Genomic DNA, 19,710 nt, shown 5'->3' on the forward strand with positions numbered 1-19,710 from the left:
ATACCGTGCCCTGTGATAAAAATTAATGGGACCCTACAACCCAATAAAGATAAAACCTCTAGTAGAATCAGAGCTTGGACCATTCCATTAGACTAGGATCTAGGACAAGCTGTGGCGCTTCCCGCGGGCAAAGCAAATGCAAAAACAATCATAGAAGGAAGAAATTATAAATACCAGCTATGATAATATGACCAGTTGCAGAAACAGTGACTGTAATAGTTATCAGAATTTCTTCTTTTCTTTGATATATTTGTGTGTATCTATGTGGATAGGTATGTGTGTGTATACTTTTACATATTTTTTATTTCTTTTCCCTCTTAATCCTATTCATTTACTATGCAACAAAAGATGTTATAAAAGTAGTAAGCCTTATATCTTGATATTTAAAGTACAAGATATTAAGAGAGGAGTCTGATTCAGCTAGTGATGAAAGTGAATGTAATCCAAAGATGCATCCAGCTATACTATCTTGGAGACAGCTTGTTTTCATTTGTACAAAGAATAGTTGCATCATGTTAAGAGAAAACATGATTTCACATTGTCTTTATCTGGAAGTTAAATACAGAAAAAAAGAAATATACTAAGTTGATAAGAGTGGCACTGTTCTGAAGTGTTACATTGTCAACTTGGTTAAGCTATAAACTTTCTCAAAATTCCATTTTATGCTTCTCCCTCATCTGCAGGGTTCCAGGTTAAAGTTGACCAAAAGAGGAATTTGTTCAATATTTTGAAGGTAGAAGTAACTCATTGGCCATTACTCTCAGCAGACATACAATATGCATTCAGATATGGTGCTGGAAAGATGCAGAGATCTTTGGTGAGTCCTGCCTTCCTCTTGTTCTTCCTTGCTTCACATCTAGCTCATATTCTTTTTTTTTTTTAATGCAAAAATTCAGGTTTTATTTTTACTTATTCTTACAATGGTGGGAGCTGGTATCAGGAACTTATAGGCAAATATCAGGAACTTATAGGCAAACAACTTTTGTTTTCTACATCTTAGCTGAACAAAAATACACACAATGTGGCATTATCATTAGGCAAGACTTGCTTTTTTACATTTCACAAAAGAATACAATATTATCCTTTTTTTGAACAAAATGCACAGATTACTAAGGAAACCATCTTTGGAGGAAGTGTTTAATAAGCATATTTTATTCAAATAAATCCTCTAGGAGGAAATGGGAGCATTCATTGCCTTTACTTAGAAGAAGGCTATGTAAGCAATTTTCTGTCAAATTTATCTGTGCAGCTCACCAACATTTCCTTGTTGGAAACATCAATATTTCCACATCGCAGTTCCCAAAATGACTTTAAAGTCTTAAAATTCTGTGTCTCCTTTGGCTTGCTTCTTTCTTGATTCCACCCAGGCTTTATTAATGGTTCGCTTCATGTCATCACCTCCATCTTCATAAATTTTCTTTAGAACATTCTCAATCCCTCACTAGGATCTGTTTCAGTGTCACAGGAGGGCTTTTCTTTCCCTTTACATTCTTTTTCAACCTGAGTCAGGTAGTCCCACCGTGTGTTTTCTGTTTTCTTTCTACATAAGATAAGAACTGTATCTGTCTTGACTTTTTTTGAACTGCCTTCCACAGAGATGGGTTTTAAGAGATTGTTCACAATCATGGAGTAACTCTTCCCATTTAGATTCTTTACCAAAAGATCAAATGACCTCTCTGTGAAATGCACCTGCACATTCTTGGTGGGGACCTAATGAACTCCAGTTAAGGTAATGTAGATTTTCACAAACTTATCTGACTGATCCCATCCATAATTACTGATTTTCACTGTATATCCTGTTGTAATGGGAGCAACCACAGCGGCTGGCTTTTCACTGTTAAGAAGTTCTACTTTTCTCTGTGATTTCTGGTGCATCTTGTTCTTGATTTCTGTCTCAATCTTGGATTTTTCAGCTGCAAGGGCATCACGTACTCTTTTTCTAGTGGCTTTTTCCAGCAGCACCTTCACCTCTTCTAAATCTTTCTGTAGCTCTTCCAAAGCTGAAGCCATGGTCAGGCTGATTAGGCAAGGCCCGAGCTGCAGACACACAGGGGAGAGAACAGGAAACACCGCACTGAAAGCGCTTACGCTGAGGCAGGCCCCTCCCCCATGAGTCGCAGCGCCCCAAGCCTGCGCGCACACCCGACCCGGCCTCTAGCTCATATTCTTGATTGCTGACTTGCTGACCAGTTCTCAGCTATGGACTCAGAGATTCAGCAGCACACAGGCATCAACTTCCCCTCCTAGAGAGCTCTCCCTTTGCTGTCCTCCACAAGAGCTGGATGGACTTGGCTTCTCATAACTCTCTGCAAATGCCACTTGTCCACATACACCTGTGCTTCCGGAGGGCTGGTCAGTGGCTCTTTCTCTGATGTTTCTATTCTCTTTTACCTTTAGTCTTCCAGCTTTTCTCACACTTGTGAGGGTCTAAGTCCCATAACAACCCCCTTCTTCTCCTCGTATTCATTGTTACTGTGGATCCCTGATTGAACCCTGACTGATAAAACCTGCCGTCTAGATGGAATGACAAAAGTTATCTCCATGCAAACAGTTGTCTCTCACTACAGGAGAATAGTGAGATTTCCAGGTTAGCAGTACAGGATGCTAGGAGTCAGCTATGGAAGTACAAGAAAAAGCGGCATTCCAATGGGGCGGATAGAGGTAACTAGAAATAGACTGAATTGTTATTTTCACTAAAGTTTCCCATTACTGTTTATTTCTCACCTTTCCACTGGCATAATGTGGTATATTAAGACATGCCAATCATGCCCAGCCGATGCCAGACAGAGACATGATTTGGTGGGTTAAGCTGTGACCTCCTCAAAGCCAGACCTCCTGGAATTGGACCCAAAGGAAAAACATAAATGGAAGGTGAACTCAGGGCCACCTGAACTGAAGCCTTTCTGTGTCCACTTCCATTGCAGCCCTTCCAGCCCTTGAAGATGCCACTCAGATTCCACCTTGTCTTGTTTGCAGTAGATTTCCATGTAATTCCAGAGCTGTGAAACTCTCCTTCCTTTCTGGCCACCTTTTAATTCTGTAGTAAATAGTTATCAACTTTTTGTGCTCTGTTAATTGTTGCCAAAGAATTTGGGTTCCACATGATAGAAATAAAAAGTCAACTCTCTTAACAAAGGACTTTAGAGGTTTCCAGGCATTCCATCACCGTATTGATCATTTAAGTTTTCAGGATGTAAATGTTATAATGGTGACATGCAGAATACCTTTTCCTGCTCTGGCTTTTAACATAGGGAAATAGAAATAGAAATTCTATGGATAACTGGAAATAGTTTTGAGCACGTGGCCTATAAATTTACTGCTGAGACTTAAACCAGCCCTGTGAATAGTGTTGTACTTGTAGGTAGACACGGAGGTCAAGGAGCAGTTATTAATTGGTAGTTATTCTGAAATAGAAGCCTGCATCATACAGTATCTCACGGATTGCCTCAACACTTTGGTGTTACACATTCCATTTTTGGCACCCTTGGCTCATGGGAAGGGCTCTCACCCCCTGAGGGGCTTCTGAGGCAGGTGGGCGAGAGGATGGGCAAAGGGAGATGTATCTTGAGCATCCGAAAATAAGTTTATGATTTTACTTGTTTATCCTTTAAAGTTCTTTGATTGCAGGCAACAGAAACAGATTTTGTCCAAAGCAAAATGTAATTGGAGGAAGAATAGGAAACAGATCAGAGAACAGAAGGTAAAGCTGGAGTTGTAGGACTTCAGAGGTTTCGGGAATAGCACGGGTGGGCAGTCTCTTCAGAAAACCACCTTCTACTCAGTTGAGCTCCAATCTGGTTGTCACTCTGCCCAAGACTCAGATCCAAGGAGAAGGGATTGGCCCTGCTTCGGTTTCAGGCTCCTTGGGCCAGAAGCAAGTGGGGATCTTGACCCTTGAAACTTTCCCAAGGAGAAATCAGGAGGTATTTACCAGATAATGAGGTCACCATGTCCTGAAAAGATGGGTCTTGTGGTGTTTGCCCAGGGACACTTTCTGTACAGGTAATCTGAGCATGTCCAGCAAAAGTTTAGTGTGGCCCAAGGACAAACCCTCAACTCAGTGTTAGGTTTTCCTCTCGTCTTTCCCCATGCGGCATCCCTGGGTTTGGAGATTATCCAGACCCAGATGGTATTTGTATTTCTAAGAGCCCTGGCCATTCGAAGTCTGACATACGCCACACTAGAAAGTCATGAAAGGGAAGCCAGATGACAAATTGGGACCGATTTTTCCCAGACATCTGTCTGCATCTAGATCCCGGTTACAAGGAGTCTGAAACATCCCATTATCTCAGCCGAGAAATCACGCCCAGAGAAGTTAGACTGTTTAATTTCTTTTCTGCCCAACAACTGCTCAACTCTCAATCCCCCAAATCCCTTCCCTCCAGTCAAATGCACCTTTTGCCCCCATCTGGGCCCCCACTTACATAGCTCCCCAATATCTGGAATAGCCTCACAGTCAAGCCAATAGGTCGGTTTTCTGAATCTCTTCAGACCCCCAGAGATTTACTTCCAGAGCTTCCAACAACACCCTTGGAGGTATGAATATATCCAAACATCTTGTTAAGTGTACACTTGTGGGGACATCTGTACATGGATTCATTGATCTGCCTTTGTCCTGGCTCCCGTTTTAGAGCAGAAGCCTCCTGAGGAGAAGGGTCGCCTCTGGGTTGCTCTCCTGCCTTTCCCCGAAGCATCTAGCAAAGCACACATGCAATCAGCACTGCTAACCGACTCACATAAATAAGGTGGTGGAGAGACAGCATGGTAGGAGATGGAGCACCACGTTCTAGTCTGAGTGTTAACAACCCTCTAGCTGAGAGACCATGAGCAAGCCATTCCACCATGCCGAGCCTCGGTCCCCTCTTGCCCACAGAGGTGGCTGTGATTCATCCCCTGCTTATACCGTATGGTTGTTGCGCTCAAATCAGAGTGCTGATGGGCACGTGGCTTACACTGCAGCTAGAGACATGACACGTGGTTATGAGGTCACCCTAGCCACCAGAGACAATCCAGTGAAAACCAGAGACATTCAGCCAGCCCAGTTCTCTCAAGTCAGCGTCTCGTGCTTCTGCCTTTCACATTTAAGCTCTGAGACCACGGAGCAGAGGCCCGGCCCTTCTATTTCCAGCACGGCAATAAGCACAATAAAAACAAGGCCTGCTGAACGCCAGCGGCAATGAAATACTTTATCAGAGAACATGAAGGAGTCAGGCTTTGTCAGCAGTATGTCCCTAACATCTCTTGTTCCATCTGTCCCTACCACGAAGACACTTGTTCACACTCGGCCTGTTTCCTGCCTGGATCCCTGCCACCTTCTACTGCCTGACTTTCTATCTCTTGCCTCCTGACCCCACTTCAGTGCCAGACGGCTCAGATTGCCACTTCTCAGTTCAACTTGGAGTGGCCTCTGGCTTTCTGCGCCACCTGCCTTTTTCGGTTTAGAGCAATAGAGATCCTCCTAAAAATGGCCTTTCCCATTTCTCCATTGTTTCCCATCAAAACTTTCTTCCCCAATTTTGGACTTTTGGTTGGCTTTACTTTCTAAAATTGCCCCCTACAAGCAAAAGCTCAAAGTGACTTCATGACCGCCTGTTTTGCTTTTTTTTTTTTTTTCCATTTTGTTGTGTTTAACATAAATCCATTTCTCTGTCTCTAGAAACAAAAAGCAACATATAACCCAACCCCAGGCCTGGGAGATGATTTTTGAAGTTTTGGCAGATAGTCAGGAGAGATGAACATTTAAAGGAGCTCCAATCTTGCAAACATTTGCTGGTGGACTCCACCATTCAGTAATGCACCCCTAGTGCTGAGTACTCTGATCTCTTGGTCAAAAACTATGCAGGAGTTTTTGGCTCCCACCTTCCTCCTAAACCTGAACCAAAATTCCTTTCTTTCTGGCCATCTGGTCTCCCCATTTAACTTAGCCAAGCGCAGCTTGACAACTCTCCCCCACTGCGATGGCACAAAGGGAAGACAAGGAGCTCTGAAATTCGCCTGATACAGTCTCAGACTTCAATTCCATGCTACTTAGGGTGAAATAAGCCATCAAAGTGATATATTAGGGAACTATGTGCGGCAAAGCCACGTTCATTCAAAACTAAAGGCAGGGAAGAAACGGATTTAGAATAAATAGTCCTGGTGCTTTGGGAAGAAAAGACTGGAAATTCTATCCCACTCTGCCTGACTTCAAAATAACAAAGGCCAACAACATCTGCATTATTCTTCACAGGCAACGGAGGGCTTTTTCAAATGGGAGGACATCAAAGAAGAGCAAAGTACTAGTTTATATTTGACTCTTTCTATTTTTCACAGCCCTTCAGATTGGCTATCACAAATCATCCTCTCCTACATTTTGGAAGATAGATAAAATGGGATTTATTCAATCAATCATTCGTCTATTCTACTTATGTTTATTGGGTGCCTACAGCAGATGCCAGGTGCTATTCTAGATGCTGGAGATATAAGACGTTGAATACAACAGATGAAGCCCCTGAAATCCTTGCACTTCTGTTGTAATAGGAGAAAAAGACGATGAGCAAATGCAAACAGATATAGAGTATGTCAGATGGGGTAAGATGGGGATAAAAGCAGAAAACAAAAATAAAGCAAGATAAGGGGGATAGAGATTCATGGGTGGTGTGCTTTTCTGTGGGGTGGTCTCTCATGAAGTGATATTTGAGCTGAGCCCTGAGGGACTGAGATGAGCAGATTCCCCCGGGGAAGAGGCTTCCAGAGGCTCAGAGGGAACATTTAGGCAGGAATGTGTTTGGCTCATTAGAAAACCAGCGAGGAGGCCAGTGAGGCTGAAGCAGAGTAAGCAAGGCAAAGAGCAGTAGGAAATGAGGTCAGAGAGATAAGGGAGACAAGACGTGTAAGGCCCTGTCGCAGGCTGCAAAGGCTTGCACTTCTAGCCCCAGTGAGTGGGCAGGCTTTCCACAACGTGTTAAGCAGAGTGAGCAACGTGATCCAACTGACATTTCGGAAGGATTACTCTGGCAGAGACTACACTGTCCCCGGTACCCATTTCCTCTTTCTTGCATAATAATGGAAAACCCAGGTTTTTAGCTGGACACATGGCATCCCAGAATTTTTTTAAAAAGACCGTATTTTCCAGCATCTCTTGCAGGTAGTTGTAGCCAGAGGACTCAAGTCTGGCAGAGGGGCGGTAAGTATGGTGTGGTGCTTCCGAAAATCATGCCTAAAAAATAGGCAGTTTGTATGTTTTTAACCCTTTTCTTCTTCACTCTGTCCCATATTCTTTGCCTGGACTGCAGATGTGATGGCTGGAGCTATATGCTACCTTGGACCATGAGGAAAAGGGCCACCCTGCTGGATGGGATAATGGTGAGTTGGAAGAATCTGAAGCCCCCAAGGACTTTATGGAGCAGATCCATGCCTGCCCAACCAAGTTGCCTCCAGACATTTATTTTGTATCTCTGTTTCTGGCAGCCGAGCCTAGTCCTACCTGGTACAATCTTTCTGGCCACTGTGTAGAGAATAAACAATAAGGAGGGCAAGGGCCAAAACAAGGATAATGTCTATTTCATGAATGAGAACATTGAGGCTTGACAAAGTTAAGTGAGATTGTGGTTATAAGCATTGGTTTGGAAAGTCAACAAACTTGCCTCTATTTAAACCCGGCCTCCAACACTTTGTAGCCTCATAAGATTGGGCAGGCAAGCTCCGTAGCGTCACTAAGCCTTCGTTTCCTCAACTGTAACACAGCGGTAATAACAATACCTACCAGACTATTACTGTGAGCACCACACACATTATGTGAAAAGATTTAACCCAGCCTGGCCCAGAGTTGGGTCCCTTACCTGTTGGTTCCCTGTCCTTCCTCTTCTCTCTACCTTTCACATCTCCCCGCACATGCCCTGAAAACAGCAATCCTTCCAAGATGAGTGGACATTGCACACAATTCAGAGGACATACTTGGGAAGGGACGAAGAAAGAGAGAAGAGAAAAAGAAGCACTGGCCGGTGGACAGGATGGACTTTCAAGTTCTCAGAGGGTCTCCATTCACAGGAGGAAAATGTCAGTAGTAGCGCTGGCTGGCAGATCTAAGGGAAGAAGGCCAGCAGTTCACCCTTCACCCTGGGGTCTGGCAACGTCAGTGCTCCAAGGTGTTCCTGCTCTGGCCCCCTTCTTAATTCTCCCCTTCTCCATCGTCACCTCTTTCCCCTTCCAAAATAAAAATAGGGGTAGTGAAGAGCTTGGTAAATCATCTGGTTCTCAAGCAGTTTTTCCTCAATGTGACTGAATTTCTCATTGGCCTGGCAGGATGTTTTCAGACTGTGTGGAGAGCACGCTGGATGTTTTCTTTATCTGAGTACTAAGCTTTGGAATGCAAAGCAGCACATACATGTTTCCTTTTTGGTAGCAGATTCTCTTCCTCATTATGTTTTGCTCAGGCTAATATTAAAATGAATTGGCTTCCTCTGACAACAATAAGTGTAATAATAACAGGAAATGGCCCAGAATCACACAACAATAAGAATAGAGCTGGAGGGGAAGCAACAAGACTCTTGAGAACATTTTGCTGCCATACTTTTCCATCCCGATCCATCCCATCCTACCCGATTTCATCCAACTCTCTGTCCCTTCATTGACTCAGAAAACTGTGAATTGATTCAGAAAAGTATGTTTATACCTGGTGAACCTAACAAGGAGGCCGAACAAGCCAACCTTTCTTCTTAGAGCAGAAATTCATGAAACATCAAATCCAAAAATTAGAAAAAAGATATGCTGTCAGTTTCTGTAATAAGATTGACCTGGGGCGCCTGGGTGGCTCAGTCAGTTAAGCATCTGGCTTGGGCTCAGGTCCTGATCCCAGGGGCCTGGAATGGAATCCCACATCAGGCTCCTTGCTCAGAAGGGAGTCTGCTTCTCCCTCTCCCTCTACCTCTGCCCCTGCTTGCATGCTCTCTCTCTGCAACTCTCTCTCTCAAATAAATAAATAAAATCTTAAAAAAAAAAAAGATTGAACTGTATTGTGCCCAATACAACTCTTTTACTAAAAAAAAATTGAGTCAAGGGGCACGTGGGTAGCTCAGTCAGTTAAGTGTCCAAATCTTTATTTTGGCCCAGGTCAATCTCAGGGTCATGAGGTCAAGTTCTGTGCTTGGCATGGAGTCTGCTTGAGATTCTCTCTCTCCCTCTGCCTCTGCCCCTCCCCCTGCTCGCTCTCTCTCACTCTCTCAATTAAAAAAAAAAAAAGGTTGAGTCAAAGTAATACACTTCCATTAATTATGTTCTACACTGAAGGCTCTGATAAATCCTGTAGAAAAGCAACCTGGCTAAATTTGTCTAACTTAACAAGGCCCAGATTTATTTAACCATGGAACTTTTTTCCTTTTTCATTGACTACTTACGAATTTTGGAATTAGGATTACAGGATATACACCTTTCAAGGTTTTAGTTCTAAAGGGAATGTTCTACTTATGTTCTGAATGCTGCTTCCTGGGCATTTGGTCTTCATGTAATGTTCCTTAATTGTGCTAGCTGGTTGTTTAGGCCTCCATAAACAAAGAGGTTATTCTCCTACCAACAGTATACTTTGTTCATAAATATACTTAATTCAACCAGAAATTTGGAAGGTAAAATACCTTTGCCTTTGCAAGCTGATAACCATTGTCCTGACCTTGCCCAGTCTGGTATACATTCAGAAAGAGGGAAAGGGGATATCTGTGTACCAAAGTACTTTCTTTTCTTCCCTCCCTACACAGGAAGCCCTTTGTCCCATTTATGCCACAGGATGGGACTTCAGGCCAATTCACTTCACACCACACACAGCCCCTCCTTGTTTGTCCTAAGAACCAGTAACAATCTCTTCTCTTACCTACATCTGGAGGATGGAGGATCCTTCGAGAAACCACCAAGGACTCACAGGGCAAATGGATGGGCGAAGAGTCTAACCTGTGTGTGTATTAAATGAGGTGACAGAAGACATGGCCTAGGTCAGAGTTCAGGGAAAGCCAATGGGCACATGCTCAGCTGGCCCAGGTCTATCCAGTACACTTGGGACACAGCAAGCCACAATCAGTGAGTATGTGTGATTAATGACAATTGCCAGAAAGGATCACGCACAGAACCAAAGCTCAGCTAAGACCAAAAGGGGTCAGCCTGTGGACACAAAAGCTTTTTATTAGGTGAGACATCTGTTCCGATCTCTGTTGCCAATTAGGTTGTCATTAGACTCAACCAACACTTATCGATAACAGAGATGCCATTGAGAGGAGACATTAACGCCTTTACCACTAACTGTAAATCAGGGCCGCTCTGGTTGTCTGCAAGTATCTGCAAAACACCTCCCTCTGACTTTTCCAGCTAGGGGTTCTCCTCTGTTCCTAGAATAATGCACAGCGTGAGCGGTTGGCTGGAGATCCAGGCCCTGAGATCTCAGTGAGAGCTTCCAGGAAAAGGTAATGACCCCCATGGCAAATTTCATACCGAAACGTTTATGTTTTTCTTTCTAAAGCAACACACACGTGTAGTAGAAGATCTGAAATACCATACTAATCAAAGGGAAGGGAATAAATGTTACCCAGAATGTCACAATCTTAATACGTGTATTTCCAAGCTTTTTTCTTGGCATTTGCTTTTTATTTCCACAGAGTTGACATTATGCCACTCCTGGTGGAAGAGCCTTTATTTCATTCCACCCCGGCCCCACCGGCTCCCTGGAGATTCTCCAAGCACCCCAGGCATGTTTGCATCTCCTGGCCCTTTGCTGTCTCCTCTTCGTGGAATGTTCTTCTCCTAGATATACCAGTGACTAGCTCCCTCATCTTCTCTAACTCACAGCTCAGATGTCACCTCCTCCAAGAACACTTCATGACCCAACAAGCTGAAATAATTGCTTCCTTTTTCATTCTTCTAGTCCCTTGCTCTGCTTTATTTTCTTTCAGTGCATGACACCGCCTGATGTATCACAGAGTTGTCTGTTTCCTGCGGGCGTCCTCCACTGTAATTTAAGCACCAAGAAGGCAGATGTTTTGTTTAGTTTCATCCCTGGATGTCCACAATCTAAAGCAGTGACTGGTCCATAGTAGGTGCTCAGTAAATAGCATTAAATGGGGTGAATAAATTTTGTTTTATAACTTGCTTTCTTTTTCTATAACAATATGGTACAGAACTTTCAGGTCCCTAAGTATTGCTCAGCAACCCATCTTTTAAGACTACATCAGATTACATTATGGCTCCATTGTAACATACTTAATCAGTCCCCTGTAGGTGAACATTTAGGTTAAGTGCCCCACCCCCCCATTTCTTCCTCCCATGTTTAAGTATGTGTAGAGCATTGAAAGCATTTAAATGATTTCTCTATGCTGGGAAAAACTTGCCCTTAAAATTTAGCTGGAGGTTTGAACTGGGGAAAGTGATCATCAGTAAGCCTTTGGCCAAAGAAGAAGCTTAAATTTCTCTGATGGAAGAGGAGGACACATGCCTAATCAGTAGGATGGGTCACATCGGCCTTGGTGCTCTGTGATGTGACAGTCACCTCACATGTGGTTTTACATAGGTATTTACAGTTTGTAGAAAAGAAGAAAGTACATAGAGATACATGAGTGTGATGGGCTGAATTGTGTCCCTTTAAAACTCACCTGGTGAAGCCCTAACCCGAAGTACTTCAGAATGTGACTGTGTTTGGAGACAGGGCCTTTAGAGAAGCAATTAAGGTAAAATGAGGTCATTAGGATGGGCTCGAATCCAATCTGACTGGTGTCCTTACAAGAGGAAATTTGCACACAAAAAGAGACGCACAAAAAGAAGACCATTTGAGGACTCTGGGAGAAGGCGGCCTTCTGCAAACCAAGGAGAGAACCCTCAAAAGGAGCCAAACCTGTTGATGCTTTAGTCTTGGACTTCCAGCCTCTAGAACTGTGAGAAAATAAATTTCCTTTGTTTAAGTCACCCAGCTGTGGCATTTTGCTCTGGCAGCCCTAGAAAATTAATATACTAGACAAAGGCAGCGATGTTAAAATGTCCCTGAAAAGATACTTGGGGCTTCCTAAGTATACTTTTTATTGTATATCAAAGGTCAAAATTTTCTGTGCAAACACTTCTGAAATTACCACAGAAGTCATTAGATACATATTAACCAAGAGTCAAACATTTACTTTATGTGCAAATTTTTCTTGAGTGCTTCAACTTAAAAAATTAACAAAAATTAATGTACAGATCTCGAAGAAGTCAATGGGAATATCAAAGGACTAAAAATGTCTGTTCCCCCCAAGGGTCTGTTTAATTTCCTTTGTTCTGCATTCACCTATTTAGTCCTTAATTAATTAACTTGACTGATATTTAGAAAGCACTTAGTAAGTTCCTGGAGATGCAACAGTAAGGGAGACAGATGCCTCTCTGCTGTCATGGAACATAAATCTATCAAGGCAAAGAGTTAAAATAATAGGAAATTACAGTCTCCTACTGGAAGAGGGAAGTTTTATCTCCTAAGTCAGAGGTGGGCAAGCTATAAAGGGCCAGAGAGTAAATTGTTTCAGCTTTGTGTGTTTCTCTTTCAACTACTCAACTTGCAGAGTGAAAGCAGCCATAGGCAACATGTAAACAGTAAGCCCAGCTGTGTTCCGATACAACTTTATTTATAAAAACAGGACGCAGGCCAGATTTGACACAGCACCGTCATTTGCTGGTGCCAATCCTAAGTCCGACACTAGACAATTGCTTGACCGTGTTTTTTGGCCCAACACAGGACATCTGTGCATACATGTCCCATAGAGTGAAGTGTGTCCGGTCAAGTGCAGATAGATCCTTGGGCTTTGCAGTGTATGTAAGAGAAAAATGATCTTGTATGATCTAAGACCCTGAAAAACACAGAATATGAAATAACCTATCCCAGATAGCTCTGCCAAAAAACGTTTGCGGTCTGGTCACCCGAGCTTATGACAGTCCTTCCCTTCCCTGAGCTCTTCAGAACATGGGACACCACCCTCTCATAAAATTCAAGCCAGCAGTGCCTGGTGGTTGTACCTAATGTTTGGGGCTGGGACGGCAGCCTCCGACTATAACTGTCTACCGTTAGGGCTTATTCATGCTTCCTATCCAAGTTTCCAGAGACTTCACTCTCAAAACAGTACTTCTCAGAAACCATGGTTTGTGGCTTAAAGTGCATGTAACCACACCCTGAGGTAAAACTTCCAGACCCCATTAAAACATGGGTGTGCACAGTTTCCAGAAATTTCTATGGAGAGTCAATCCACCTGTGTATAGATGTGGCATAAGGCCTTCGATCTTATAATTACAGACTCTCTGAAACCCTCACATTCAATATAAAAAAGAATAAGGTTCAGAATCATTGGGAACTTGGTCATAATCGTGAGGAATTTATGAACATCATCCCACACAAAACAACATTGCCAAACTGGAAGTGAGGACAAGGTAAGATATAGAGGAGAAACAACGCCTCATGACTGAGGCGGTCATTCAAGGATTGAGCACATATGCTCAAATAGGCTTGCTATGAGCTAGCTAGGCACTATGTATGCCAGGTGCTAGATGAGACAAAAATCCCTGCCCTCATGAAGATTACAGCCTATAACCAGAAAAGCTTCCTAGTGGATGAGACATTTGAGGGGGGAGGGGCCTTCATATTGCACACCTCCAGGGGCCCTCATTCATATCAGCCTATGTCAGCGGCAACACCCCGTGGGGTCTTACAGGGAGACCAGGACTCGAGTCATAAAGGACCAGGATTCTAGTAGGTACAGAAGCAGAAGGAAGGCAGTCCAGGTAGAGGGAAATAGTATGTGCAAAAGTATCAACCATCATTTGTTTAGTGCCTACTGTTGACACAACTCTAGGCCCTGGAGTTGCTAAGAGGTAAATTGTTGTGACCTACATGATAAAACTGTATCACTGCTTTTGTCATAGAATTTAAAAAATAGTTATTGAACACTTAACCACGGTCCAGGCTCTACTCTAACACATGGTGATGTAGTGGAGAACAAGCCAGAAATGGTGCCCGAACTCATGGAATTCATAATCCAAGAACATATTGAGTAATTACAAGAATAGTGAGCACTTCAAAAATTAAGTTTCCAGGCTCATGAGTGCTTGTAACTGGGAGAGCATACCTGATTTCAGCAGTTAAGAGATTTTTGAAATGGAAGAAGGAGGAAGGAAGTGGATAAAAGTGTGGGAGAGGAAACTGGGTTTGGATTATTTAGGAAACCAAATGTCCACAACAAAAACAAATCAAACATTTTCAAAGAAAGTGGATGGCTCAAAAAAAAAAAAAAAGAAAGAAAGAAAGAGAGAGAGAGAGAGATTTAATACACTCTCTTCTTGCTAATCCCAGATATTAGGTCTCCACGGGAATGGGTGTGGAGAGAATTGACCTCGGTGTGCAATCTGTGGACAGATGACCTTTTTTCTCTAAATGACAGTGTGATCATCAGTGTCAGAACTACCAAATACTAAGAGAACAGATTCAGGAAGAGCACTATTCCACGACTCCACCCCCAAACATACAAATACAAACTATTCCTGAAAGTCTGATCTCTTCTCTTGGAGACATCCAGGCAGAGGAATCCCACAAACAATCTCTGTAAGGAGGGGAAGAGTGGCCCATTGATAAACTTGGGAGCTGGAGAGAGGAAGTGACGTGCTAATGCAGAAATTATGGACTGGGGCTGATGTTTGAGGTCAGACTTCTCTGAGGATGTCTGACATGTGATCCAGAAGCCAGAAGAATGCAGCACATTTTATTTATCTGGGTGAATTAACCTCAAAGTACAGCATCCCTCAGGAGGTTTGGGGAAGATGTGCTACAGTCAACACAAACACAGCGACAGTGACTTGCATTCGGAGGAAAAGGCCAAATATCTTAGAGTTGTTCTCAAACTCTATCACACACCAGAATCACCAGGAAGGCTTGTAAAAACACAGGTTTCTGGGCCCCACCTCCTGAGCCCCTCAATCAGGGAGGCCTTTGGGGTGGAGGCCAAGAATTTGCATTTCTTACAAGTTCCCAGGTGGTGCTGATACTGTTGGATCACATGTTCATAACCATTCTTCCTGCATATATTGTGAGGCTTTTGGGGATCTGGCCCCAAGTCTCTTATTCACACTTCTTGCCACAGTTGGGTTTCCCATCATGCACCTGACTATCCCAGAAAACTGAGTTGTTGTTTTTTTCCCACATGCCCAGAACACAAATGGATTCTCCTCTGTATTTGTTTATACTCTGTTCCCTCCACCCTTACCTTCTCATCTCTGCTTCATGAAATCCTTCAAAGACCAGCTTAAATACTGCTTTCTCCATCAAGCTTTCTCGGATCTCTAGAGAATTAAATGTTTAAGTTCATCTAGTGTTCTTTGCACAGATCTCTGTGGTAGATCATGATCCTCCCTGAAGACAGGTACCTTATCATTCAGGCGTTCATTCAATAAAGAGTTTAAGATACCAGCTGGGTCTGCGTGCCTGAGGAAAGATGGAAGCTCTAGACCTTCCAGAAAATAATTTCATGGAGACAAAGGCAAGTAAACTAGCAACTACAGTACAGAGTGATCAGTACTAAAGGCTGGTTATAGGAGCACTTGGGAAAGATACCCAACACAGTGTTGGCTGGTTCAGGAGGCAGTTTCCAGAAGAGAAGATTCCTTTCTGACCTGTGAAGGACGAGTGAGATTTAAACACAAGAGGTTGAGGAAGAGAGAAGCAGGGAAAGGGGAACAGTGACCCAGGCCAGAGACAAGAGAGGAGGTTTGACTCAAGAGTCAAATCTGAGGAAAGGAGAGACAGGCGATGAAGCTGGGGAAATTAAGTACCATGGGGAGCAGTTTTGATCCAATCAGGAGATGGAAACCGCATGGTAGGTCAGACAGGGGAAATTAGAGGCCATAAATTGATAACTAACATATCATGTCAGAAAATTTTAAATGAATAGCACTTTCTCTTCTCAATCCATGTCCAAGAAGGAAAAGTAGCTCTTTCCATGAACAATTACATTTTTATTTTAATTTTCTATAGAGTTTGCTACAAGCACAACAACAGAAACACTACCACCACACCTAGCACTGGGCTTAGAACATATTTTCCACCTAAAGCTATATTCCAGATTCAGGACTGCGCAAAGAGCGACTGAAGTTCCTCAAGCCAAGCCTCAAGGAAATTCGTCCAACATTCTCAATTGCATTGAAACCCCAAATCTAAAAAAGGCAATTTGTGCAGTGCCCATTATGGTTTTATTATGGAAGTTTCTGTACAGCTGTGGTCAGGGTCCTCCCAGTGCTCATGAAGTGATGAGTCACAGAAAATTAGCTAGCGTGCATTATTCCAGAAGACTGACCATACGATATATTTATATGTGATATTTGAGGCCTTTCATTGTAAACATATATTAAATTTAGACATATATGTATGTATTTGTACATAGAAGGTTTTGTGGAATAACGAATAACCTCTCATTGTGTACCTTCTAAAGGCTTAAAAGAAAGCTGAAATTAACTCTACTCTGCCCCTTTATAATATATGTTTTGATTATAATAGGAATCTAGTGATTTAAAAAAGGTGGGATCAGAGACTCCAACAAATCTTTCAGTTCCCTTATCTGGCTAAGCAGGAGAATAAAAGTTCAAGAGCAGAGGGAATACATAAAATGTATGTACATTTGGTTAGAGCCACTAAAACTTTTGTAGGATCTTTAAGTGCTTGAAAGATGACTCCTGACGACACTTCCCTTTGCACTTCTGAGACTCCTCCAACCTCCCAATTGCTCTGTCTCTCTATCCTGCACTTACTCCCTAACTGTGGCATAGCCTGAAGTTCCAGCATTAGCCTTATTGTTCAATATCCTTCCTTCTGTATGCTGTCAAAAAACATCGATGCCTTCAACCACCACATCTGAATATCCCAGCTTCTGAACATCAATTCTATATTTTCAGCTGCCTATTTATTGTAACAGAGCTCTTCTTCCCAATGCTTTATTTCCTCTCAGTTAAAGATGAATCCATCTATATCTTTTGCAAGGTAATGATGCAGGTCATCCCACTGGAATGAGTAGAGTACATTTTTCCCACCACTTCGATGTAAGGCTTTGCCATGTGACTCGTTTTGGTAACTGGAATGCTAGTGGTCATAAAACAAGAAGTTTTATATATTCTTCTACCATCATCAGGATAGGAGTATACCTCATATGGCTGCCAGTCCCAGTTAAGACATCTGGAGCAGACTTGAACCTTACCTACAGCCTGGAGCCAGGTGGGCCTAGAGGAAGAGATGACACAGGTGCATGAGAAAACTTTCTTCGGGGATGATAGATATGTTCATTGTTTTGATAGTGGTGATGGTTTCACAGATATATTCATATGTCCAAACATTAAGCTTTACACTTTAAATATTTGTGATTTATTGTATGTCAACTATACCTCAATAACTATTAAGAGTATGTTTTTAAATGATCAGCTGTTACATAAAATTTCAAAATTAATAAAAGTTTTCTCATCTTTGTGAGTGATTCATTTGCAGTTGTTCATCTAAGTTCCACATTCAGTTGGTTTCTCTTTATTATTTTACTTACAAAACTAGAATATTCTAAGTAAATTTGTTGTACTTATTGACTTGGAGAGTTACCCATGATATATTTTTTAGTAATAAAAAGCAAGTTGCAGAGTAAAATGTAGGGTAAAATATTGTCCTGTTGTTAATAAAAAGAATGAAAAGGAAAAGAACATATGTCTGCTTATTCATGTATCAGTTTACATGTTAGCTTAGCATAGAGGAAGGTAGCTGGGGCTGGCAGCAAGTGTTTTGGATATCTAGTTGGTAAGGGTATCTTATCCAAATGCTGGAGATTGCCTTTTTCAACTTGGGGGTTATTTACTGGCCAGTGAATTCTTAATGTACCTATTTTGTTGCCTTCTGCTCTCAAAAGTATTTCTTCTTAGTGTATTGGAGCCTTTGGATGTGGTTTTAAAATACTCCCCTGGTAATATGTCATTAGTAATTATCCTGAATGAATTAAATTCCCAGCAATGAAAGGGTTTGTACCAGTTTGATTTCCTTAAGCGGTCCCTAATATATTATCTGTGCTTGACATTGAAGTCACGGCATTTTGGAATGAATACAGAGTACATACTGTTGAGATGGTCCACTTGAGCAAGCCACTTGAAATGATATTTAAAAAGAGTATTTTAGTGTCATGGAAAATTTTTTTTCTCATCTTTCATTTGAAAAAAAAAAAAAATTGTAAGAGCATATTCCCCCTCAAGAGCCAGCACACTCTAGTGCCAAAAAGCAGAATGTTCGACTTGCTGCTCAGTTAATAACAAAGACTAGAAAAGACAACATGCATTAGTGTGGTTTGCTTGGACTTGGAATTCCCACCATTTCTTTCAACTCTGACTCAAGAGTAGGTGGCAGAGCATCAGGGCCACCTCGTCGCATAATTTTGGGGGTTAATACTGCCATTGTCTTCCTCAAGCACGTCCATACCATTTCTTGGAGTTGTTTCTGCCAGGTCTTTTTGAATCAAGTGGTGTGTGAACAGGGATTGGGTGTAAGGTCTTTCATTTACATGGAAAGGCCATCACTCCAGATTCCAGCAACCTTCTGCAGGCTGCAAACAAATTACAAAAGAACAGCAAACTGCGTGAAAAATGTCTTCTCCTGTTGCCGGGGCTTAGAGCAATTAAATGGAACAAGACATTGTCTGGCACTTTCCCCTAATATATACCGTGCATAAAAGCTGAGTTGATCCATATTCTGCATATAAATAATTCATTCTATAATAAAGTAATAGCAACTTCTCTCCATTGTGCGTTACTATGAATAAGAAGCCCAAAAGTGCCATTGGATGAGAGAATCTTGCCAAAGCCTCATCCTGAGTCCTTCCAGGGCATAATATTTTTTATTAACCTGAGTCCAGTCTTGGCCACAGTGTGACTAGGTTGCTTTGCTTCAAGGAGTATGAATTTGGATGATACTTCAAGATCTTTGGTCTCTTCACTGCCTTAACTAATTCACCAATTTTGTATTGGAAAGCATTATTTTGTCCTTGTTCTAGAGAAACTCAAGTGCTTTGTTTAAAACTTAAGCCCTTCAACAGATGAATGGATAAAGAAGATGTGGTCCATATATACAAAGGAATATCACTCAGCCATCAGAAAGGATGGATACCCAACTTTTGCATCAACATGGATGGGACTGGAGGAGATTATGCTCAGTGAACTAAGTCAAGCAGAGAAAGTCAATTATCATATGGTTTCACTTATTTGTGGAACATAAGGAAGAGCAGGGAGGACATTAGGAGAAGGAAGGGAAAATGAAGGGGGCGGAAATCGGAGGGAGAGATGAACCATGAGAGACGATGGACTCCGAGAAACAAACTGAGGGTTTCAGAGGGGAGGGGGGTGAAGGGATGGGTTAGCCCGGTGATGGGTATTCAGGAGGGCACGTACTGCATGGAGCACCGGGTGTTATATGAAAACAATCAATCGTGAAACACTACATCAAAAACTAATGATGTAATGTAGGGTGACATAACAATAAAATTAAATCCAATTTAAATAAATAAATAAAAATTAAGTGAATATGTTGTTGATTTTATGTTCCTACTCTACACATTTTCAAAATAAATACTACCCTGGGTGTTAGAGAGTAATGCAGTCTAACATTTAGATATGTGTTCGTTCATTCATTCATGTATTCATTCGTTCATTTTGAAAGTCAAGATTCTTTAGGTATAATTT

At 42.1% G+C, this 19,710-nt stretch overlaps 1 pseudogene; it reads right to left on the reverse strand.

The window, feature by feature from the left end:
- Positions 1 to 1,212: 1,212 nt before the first annotated feature.
- On the reverse strand, positions 1,213 to 8,231 carry LOC113922567 (annotated as a pseudogene).
- Between the last annotated feature and the right edge of the window lie 11,479 nt (positions 8,232 to 19,710).

The sequence above is a fragment of the Zalophus californianus genome, chromosome 9 (genome assembly GCF_009762305.2).
Source record: "Zalophus californianus isolate mZalCal1 chromosome 9, mZalCal1.pri.v2, whole genome shotgun sequence".
NCBI lineage: Eukaryota > Metazoa > Chordata > Mammalia > Carnivora > Otariidae > Zalophus > Zalophus californianus.